The 8,144-nt window shown below is 38.7% G+C and overlaps 1 protein-coding gene across 1 annotated transcript in view; it reads left to right on the top strand.

The window, feature by feature from the left end:
* The window catches only part of TPO (thyroid peroxidase), a 74,017-nt gene that overhangs the window by 6,587 nt on the left and 59,286 nt on the right, over positions 1-8,144 (top strand). The window lies entirely within an intron of this gene.

Raw genomic sequence — 8,144 nt, 5'->3', positions numbered from 1 at the left:
ACCGCACCACTCAGCTTGGTGTCATCTGCAATCTTGCTGAGGGTGCCCTCAATCCCACTGTCTATGTCATTGATGATGATATTAAACGGTACTGGTCCCAATACGGACCCCTGCGGGACGCCACTTGTCACTAATCTCCATCTGGACATTGAGCCCTTGACCACTACCCTCTGGATGCAATCAGGAAATGTTCAGGACCTGAGTTATGATTATCCCTAAGGTAAAATTGTGAAAATTGTCTCTGATATGATTTTGCCCCAGGCCAGCCAACGGTCTGCTGAACAGCCCCTAGGCATGGCTGAGGAATTAGCATGGGCCAGACACTGTTTGTTACAGGCACTTTTGCTACACACATCTTGATTTTAATAAGAGATTTCCAATAGTAGAGATGAAAGCTGTAGTATCTCAAGTGCATTTAATTTATCCTACAGAAGTAGCTTTCCATTCCAGAGACTCCAGTGTTCATATACAAGCTCCACCATATGGCATTGGCATCTTGTACCAGAGAAAGGCACCCATGTCTTCTGTGTGTGCCTTTTGGATGAGAAGTTATTTCATCCTTAGTAACATTACTGAAAACTAGAAAGAAAGCTGGATATCAAAATGCTGCAAAATTACACTGTACAAAACATGGCATGGACTTATAGCACTTATATTACAGTAACATAGATATGTATTTTGAGTGCAATGTAACCATAGGGTTGGAGCTCTTTTTGGGGGCAACATGTTGCCAGTGTGCTACCAAAAAGCATCTACAAAAGTTGCTTCCCACCAAAGGACATGTATCCCAAGTGTTTATTTCTCATTAACACAAATTTCATTATTTCTGATGGGAACTGTGATCCTCTCAGAGGGCAAATAATTCTGCTGTCAAATACCATTGATCTTACTAGTGCACAGATTTGTTTTTCTGTCAGCCAAGAAAGTGCATCAGGGATCAACTGCGTAACTGAAGAAATAAGGGGTATATTGTTAGTAAAAACAGACTTAGATATTTTCTAACTGTGGTACCTATAGCAATATGCAAAAATGTTCAGATAGTTTACAGCAATATACACATGAGCAGATATCAGCTGATCTGCCAGGCAAGACCTCATCCCAGACTGCCCATAATTAACTGCTTACGTATCATTATATACCCTACACTAAGCTGGTGGTTAAAAAATCAGCCAGCTGGGTGGTCATCAGCGGGAGGCTGCCCAGCTGGAGCTCCTCGCTGCCCGCAGCACAGCAAGGCTGGGAAGCCGGGCAGGAGCGTGGGCTGGGGAGGACAGGAAGGGCAGCGGGTAGGTGTTAGCTACCAGTTTGCAGGAGGAGTGATGAGAACACTGGGGGAGACACAAATTTGGTGTCCTTTCTGCCAATTCTTGCATTTGTGCTCCTTCTCGCAGAGCTGGTATCACAGTATCAGTCACTGGTACTCAGGGAAATTATACGCGAGAGCCCTGAACCAAAGCATGCCCAGAGGGCCGGGGCCCTGTGCAGAAAGCTTTCTTCTTCTCTTTCTTCCTCATTGCACACCCGTGTAACATCCGTCAATTTTTAATTGGTTTTTTGCTACTTGCAAGTTACGTTTTATTTTATGGTCAAGATTGTTTAACTCCAGTGAAGCTCACAGGTATTGTATCTTGTTATACCTTTTTCTGCAGAATTGAAAACTTGCTCCCTATAGGTTTTTTTTTCCCAAGTGTAAATGCTCGACCGCATCAGATGTCACTCCTCAGCATTTTCTCACCAAACAAAGCACCTTCACTGTTTTAAGCCTCACATTGTTCAAGCTTACTCACAGTCTCCAGACCTCAGAAGTGGACATGATGAACTTGTAATAGTGTTATCAATTCCATACATTGACACCAGATCAATTATTTCTTTTTTAATTCTCCTTTTGTATCTCAGGGGCACACATTAGTTTCTCTTGCCAGAGCATTAACCTGAAGTTTTGTTAAGAAATTTATCAGTAATGATTCCTTTATACATTTGTTTTTCCTGAATCACAGCTTTTCAAGATTCTCTCATCATATGTATGTTATCTGCACGATTTATTTCCAAAGACATTACCTTATATTTGGCTGCATTAAAATAATTTTGTTGGATTTGTCAGTCTACCATGGTATCTATTATTAATTTTGCCTCAATTCAAATACGAAGACTTCAGTGAAAAAATGAGTTCTTTTGTTGTGTCTCTCTCTCTGTAATTTCATATATATATATATATACACACACATATACACCTACATAGAAATACACACACATTCGCACACATACTTTTCCCTGTTCCTTCAGCTATTTGGTAACCTCTGCTTAATTGTTTACAAAGTGTTGGTTCTCATTAATATTCATTTAAATATGATGGGGTTTGTTCTTGTTATTAGTTACTATTTAATGCTGCATGCTTGATAATTCTCATATGCCTTTTTCAGTTGGATGTTTCAACATAAAAATGAGAAAGCTGTAACATCTCGTTTGTTCAGTCTGAGAGTTTTCTAAAACATACTTTATCTAGCTACAGAATGCTTCAAACTCAGCAGGGCATTAAAAATAACAGCTCAAGTTTTGTGGAACCTTGACATGACGTCAAATAGCCAAGATGTATTTATTACTCAGTCATAAGGCTCACTTGAACACTAAATGTCCCAGAGAGTAGTGCTGTGTGACCTCTTAATATCAGCACTCATGAATAATGTTTCATTTAACTTCTTCAGGTCATTTACTTTCCTGATTTGTGACAGACTAATGGAAATTTGGAGATTAATTCAGAAGCACACTCATTTGCTTGAGTGAATATGAACTTGGATGAAAACAGTTCAAGAGTATCTCATTAGATTTAAAATGTGTTTTTCAATTAACAAAATGTGTTTATAATGTAGGATGTGTCTAGTGAACAATCCGTCTAATGAGCTGGTGGCCATCTTGAGAGATTCTTTTATTACTTGATTTACTGAATAGAAGTCTAATTTTTCACTGTCTGTTTGTTTCCCTTTATTACCTCTTTCTCCAAACTGTTTGACAATTCCACCTCTGAAATGATTTCTTACTGTGTTAATATCTACCATTGCCTTTATCTTTTAATTAATCAAAAAATTAATTAAAAATGAAATAATAAATTTGGAAAGTCAATGCCACGCTTGGGAAAATGCAACCTACCAGGCAATTCACTAAAGCAGACCAGCAGAAAACATTTAAGTGTGAGGAGAAATTCAAGCACTGCTACTCCAAGTTATTGGAACGTTTGTGCCCACAGAGGGCCTTCCACATCACAACCTTGACAGCTGTAATGCCTAATTTTGGGAAAGGTATCCAGCCTAGAAAAACCTAGGCTTTTTGGACAGTGTGCAGAGAGAATAAGGCTCTTCAGAATGGGGTGTACCAATGCTGTCATACTGAGACACCTGTTCTTACTGGCTAGTAAGAACAGCTGAGAACACACAACTACCATAAAATGTGCTTCATGGTATAGCATTTGCAGTGCTCACTGCAAGGCAGGGTCTCTCTCCAGTCATGATTCTCTCTTCTCTCCTTTTATAGATGTCCATATCCTTTTCTTGAGCACTTTGACTATGCCACCTCTTTTCTTTCTTTCAAGTGATGGGTACAAAATGAAAACATGTTGCCACTGCTTGGTTTTTCACAGTAACTTGGTGTTGGAAGGCAGGAGGTGAAAGACATTGGTCCAGTTCCTACTGCTATCCAAGGAGCTTCTGATGTGAGACATCCGTGCGTCATGGTCCCCACCATGGTTCCCACCAGGGAATTATTCACAGAATATTTCACTCATTGCAAAGCACTACAAAAGGGCAGGAACATCCCGCATCTGTGGACACTTTGAGTATGGCAGTGAATCACTCTCAGTACCGGCACCTCCCAATTTTCCTTCTTAAATCCTCTGTGGATTTGTCACTAACCATGCTGAAAGCCTCATTCACAGCAGGCAGAATACTAAAATTAGTCTGTCATAATTGTATTAGGTGGTCATTGTTTTTATTTTCCTAAAACAATTTCTGTTTACTGTTAAGTTACAAAAGATCATGCTTGTTATCTTGTTAGTACTTAATCAGCTTTATGGCTACATGACATATGATGTATCTACCCATCATCCTTAAGTCCAAGACATAAACTTCATTATATGATACCTCCGTGGTCTCTGCAAGAAGGCCATGCATTGTAAGAAGGCAGAAATCTCACCATTAAGCTTACCATTAAAATGATTTGTCTGAAAGAGATTGAGTTTGGCCTGAAATCAGTGCTTTATCAAGATAAAAGATTAATTTTCTGTCTCATTTTAAAAAGAAAAGTTTTTGTGATTCAAGCCACTGAATTTCAGACCTTCTAAAGACCTTAGAAATTGTTCATCTGTTCCACATTCTTCCACATAAATCATAATTTGCTCTTTAGTTAAGGCAGTGTTTTCAAACAGTGATGTGCAGGGTTGGCATGAATTCAGACACAAGAAATTGAGTGGACTCTCCTCTGCAGCTAAAGTTACCTTTACAGAGTCTTGTTCTGCATTTATTACAAAGTATAATAAACCACAGCACATTTAAAAAAATACTTAGGGATACTTCCTGTAACTTGAGTTTTAAATATTGCTTTCTTGCATGAGATACAATGTTAATTTGGGTTTAAATCAACATTTTAACAAGACAATGTCATGGTCTATAGATTTATTCAGTTAATGTTAATTGAATTTCAGTAATCCCAGTTATTTACACGTCATATTCCACCTGTTTCTGAGAAAAATACTTTATCTGAGAACATGATTTCAGCATCATACACTAAAATTAGTATGTAATGACCAAATCCTGTTGATCTTACTCAAGGTAAACCATTAGCCTAAGGAAAGATAAGAATATAAGATAAATTCCACCAGCCTGGGACAACTTTTCTTCTTCAGGATGAGACCATAACTAATCTGCAAAGGCAGGGACATTATTTTAGAGAGCAAGTATAGCATTTGGAAAACCAGGCACCAAGCCATCCAGGTGGATAAATAGTTTATTCAGCCATAGACCGTCGCACTCTTCCAGATCAGCAAGCTGCTTGTTCTTTCTTCAAGCTTACTTATTGCAGCAGTAAATGTTCAAAGCTCTTATTTTCCTTCTTTGGTTATAGTACTTACTGCTAATCTGGATGCTGTTAGTTACTATAGACAGCCATTTAGTTATTTACTGGCCTACTTCAGTTTATTTCCTCATCTTTTTAGCTATTTGTAAATCATGTGACAACAATTTAATCACAGAGCCTAAGGAAAATTAAATAACTCCCCCCCCCATCTATTATTCACTGTCTTGTAAAAAGGCTGAAATAATATCTGAACTATTTAGTTACTACAGAACTATTTGGCCACTATATGTAACTGTATTTTTTCACTTATTATTTATCCTTTAATTTTAGACAGCTACGTATGCCAGTTAAGCTGAGCTTCAAGTCTAAACATAAACCATAGAAATTAGTCCCAACAGCCATTTAGCTCTGTATTTTGCATTTGACAAAAAGCAACAGTGAGTGCTGAGAGAAGCCTGTAAAAGTAGAACAAGAAAAATTCCAGCCATAGTCAATTTGTGATTCAGGGGGTTCCTGAAGCAAATCTTGACTCTCACAAGCCTTGATATATTTTTATTCCACAAAATTCTCAAAACATTTCTATGAACTCTTATAAACTTTTTTTTACCACAGCTTCTTGACACAAGCTGTTCCACGGTGTAACTACGTGTTGTTTACATAATTGCCTTCTTTTGTTTGTTTTCAACCTGCCACCTATTGACCCCTAGTTCTGTACTGGAATAGACAGTGAATGATCATTACCTGTTCACCCTCTTCATCCCATTTCTGGCTTCAGAGACCTCTGCAAGGTCTTCTCTAACTAAAAAGAATAATAGCAAAAAATATTTCTAATAAAATGGGATTGGTTCTAGAAAAAAACCTATGTGTTTAAAGTGACTAGAAGTGATGGTATTGATGAAACCCAGCTAAATTGATCTCTCCTTGTAAACTACTTTTCTTGCACCTTTTCTTGCATTTTTTTACTTGGTGACATTTTGCTGAACTAACTAGAATGAGACTAATTGCTGTTATTTGTGTGATGTTAAGCTGGAACTTCAGTGAAATTGCTTCTGTTGGAGTATTGTACAGTTATATGCACTTTTTGCCTCTCCTCTTGCAAAAGAATGTTCTTGGAATTTTAATAGCCAGAAGAGATCAGAGACTAATTTTTCTATTATAGATTAGACATCCATATTAACAGAGTGTCCTTCACGCCATGCTAAAGCCCAGGATTGTCACTAAATACTACAAAACAGTGTAATCTGCTATCAAAAATAGCTCCTGCAGCTGCACAGATTTATCTTGGAGGTCTCATTCTAATCCAATGCTTGTAAGAACTGATGATGCCTTAGAGAGCCTGGTAGGGCTGCAGGCTGTTACAGTGCGAATGTAAGAGTTGTTCTGAGGTTATAGAAATGTGTCTGTTCCCTGTATCAAACATCAGTTGAAAGTGCATAATATTTTAAGTATGGGCTAATTTTTCTGAATACCATAGTAGGTCTGCAGAAATTCATATATGTGAGTAATCTGAAATTCTATTGCTTTGGGGTATTTCCTTGAAGAGAATTTATCTTTTTATCAACAAGTCAAAGATTTACTTTCTAGGTCTTTAACTTTTAAGAACACAGATACAGTACTGCTCTTCATGTGCAGATTCAAATCTTGGGAATATAACATATTGAATGAGTCAATTTAAAACTTAATATGGTTAACTCTTAAGGTTCACTGCTGCTTTTCTAAAGACTGATGTTTAGCATAAGGACTGTTTTATACTTGTCTTGTACTCAATGTTTAGACAGTCATTGATCCATGCAGTTTCACTGCTAGGCAGAAAGGTCTGACGCCCTTTCTGCAGAAAGAATGGCTGAAGACAGGCAGCTAACAGAGAATCCGAAACAAAGGGGATGGATACATTCAGCAAGATATTAATCCAAATTGTCTGCACTGGCATGTAGGCAATATATGAATCCTGGATTCAAGAAATTTAAGGTTGTTCTTGAGCCACTAAACTTTGCCCTCTTAATTCTCTTTCAGCAGATTTCAACAACAGGATTCTGAATGAGCTCCAGTAAGAATGAGAATACAATGGCATCAGTCTGTCTCAGTCCAGTGTAATTAAGACTTCTCACACCTTCTAACTAAAACTGTGTTTGAGGATCAGTGGGGATTTAAACACTTATACTCTTAAATTAAAATCGGGAAAACACAAAATAGATACTGCCATTCAAATTTTTCATCACAGATCAGTTTACTGCATGCAACCATTTAAAGCCCACTGTTGACAAATACTTCAACTGCAACCAATGAGCAAAGGTTGAGATCCTCATTTAAACAAACCTTTATGTAGGTAAGCTCTTTTTGAACTAAATGGGGAAGCTTTGATTTTTGACTCTGAAACTGCAAAGAAAATCAGACCTGTTTTTCACTTTAAGAAAGCCCCTCAACTCCCAGAAATTAAACCTGTGATACTTGCAAAGTATATGAAAGGATATAGGTGAAAGCTCCTTATTCTATCATAGAATCAGAGAATCATATAATAGTTTGGGTTGGAAGGGACCTCTAAAGGTCATCTAGTCCAACCCCCCTGCAATGAGCAGGGCCATCTTCAACTAGATCAGGTTGCTCAGAGCCCCGTCCAACCTGACCTTGAAGGTTCCCAGGGATGGGGCATCCACCACCTCTTTGGGCAACCTGTGCCAGTGCTTCACCACCCTCAGCGTAAAAAATTGCCTCCTTAGATCTAGTCTAAATCTACCCCCCTTTAGTTTAAAGCCATTCCCCCTTGTCCTGTCACAACAGGCCCTGCTAAGAAGTTTGCCGTCATCTTTTTTATAAGCCCCCTTTAAGTACTGATAGGCTGCAAGAAGGTCTCCCCGAAGCCTTCTCTTCTCCAGGCTGAACAACCCCAACTCTCTCAGCCTTTCCTCATAGGAGAGGTGTTCCATCCCCCTGATCATTTTCATGGCCCTCTTCTGGACCCACTCCAACAGGTTCGTGTCTTTCCTGTACTGAGGGCTCCAGAGCTGGACGCAGGACTCCAGGTGGGGTCTCACCAGAGCAGAACAGAGGGGCAGAATCACCTCCCTCGACCTGCCGGCCACGCT

This window comes from Aptenodytes forsteri, unplaced genomic scaffold (genome assembly GCF_000699145.1).
Source record: "Aptenodytes forsteri isolate BGI_AS27 unplaced genomic scaffold, ASM69914v1 Scaffold94, whole genome shotgun sequence".
NCBI lineage: Eukaryota > Metazoa > Chordata > Aves > Sphenisciformes > Spheniscidae > Aptenodytes > Aptenodytes forsteri.
The sequence above is the reverse complement of the archived record's forward strand: the minus strand, read 5'-3'. Positions and strand labels throughout refer to the sequence as shown.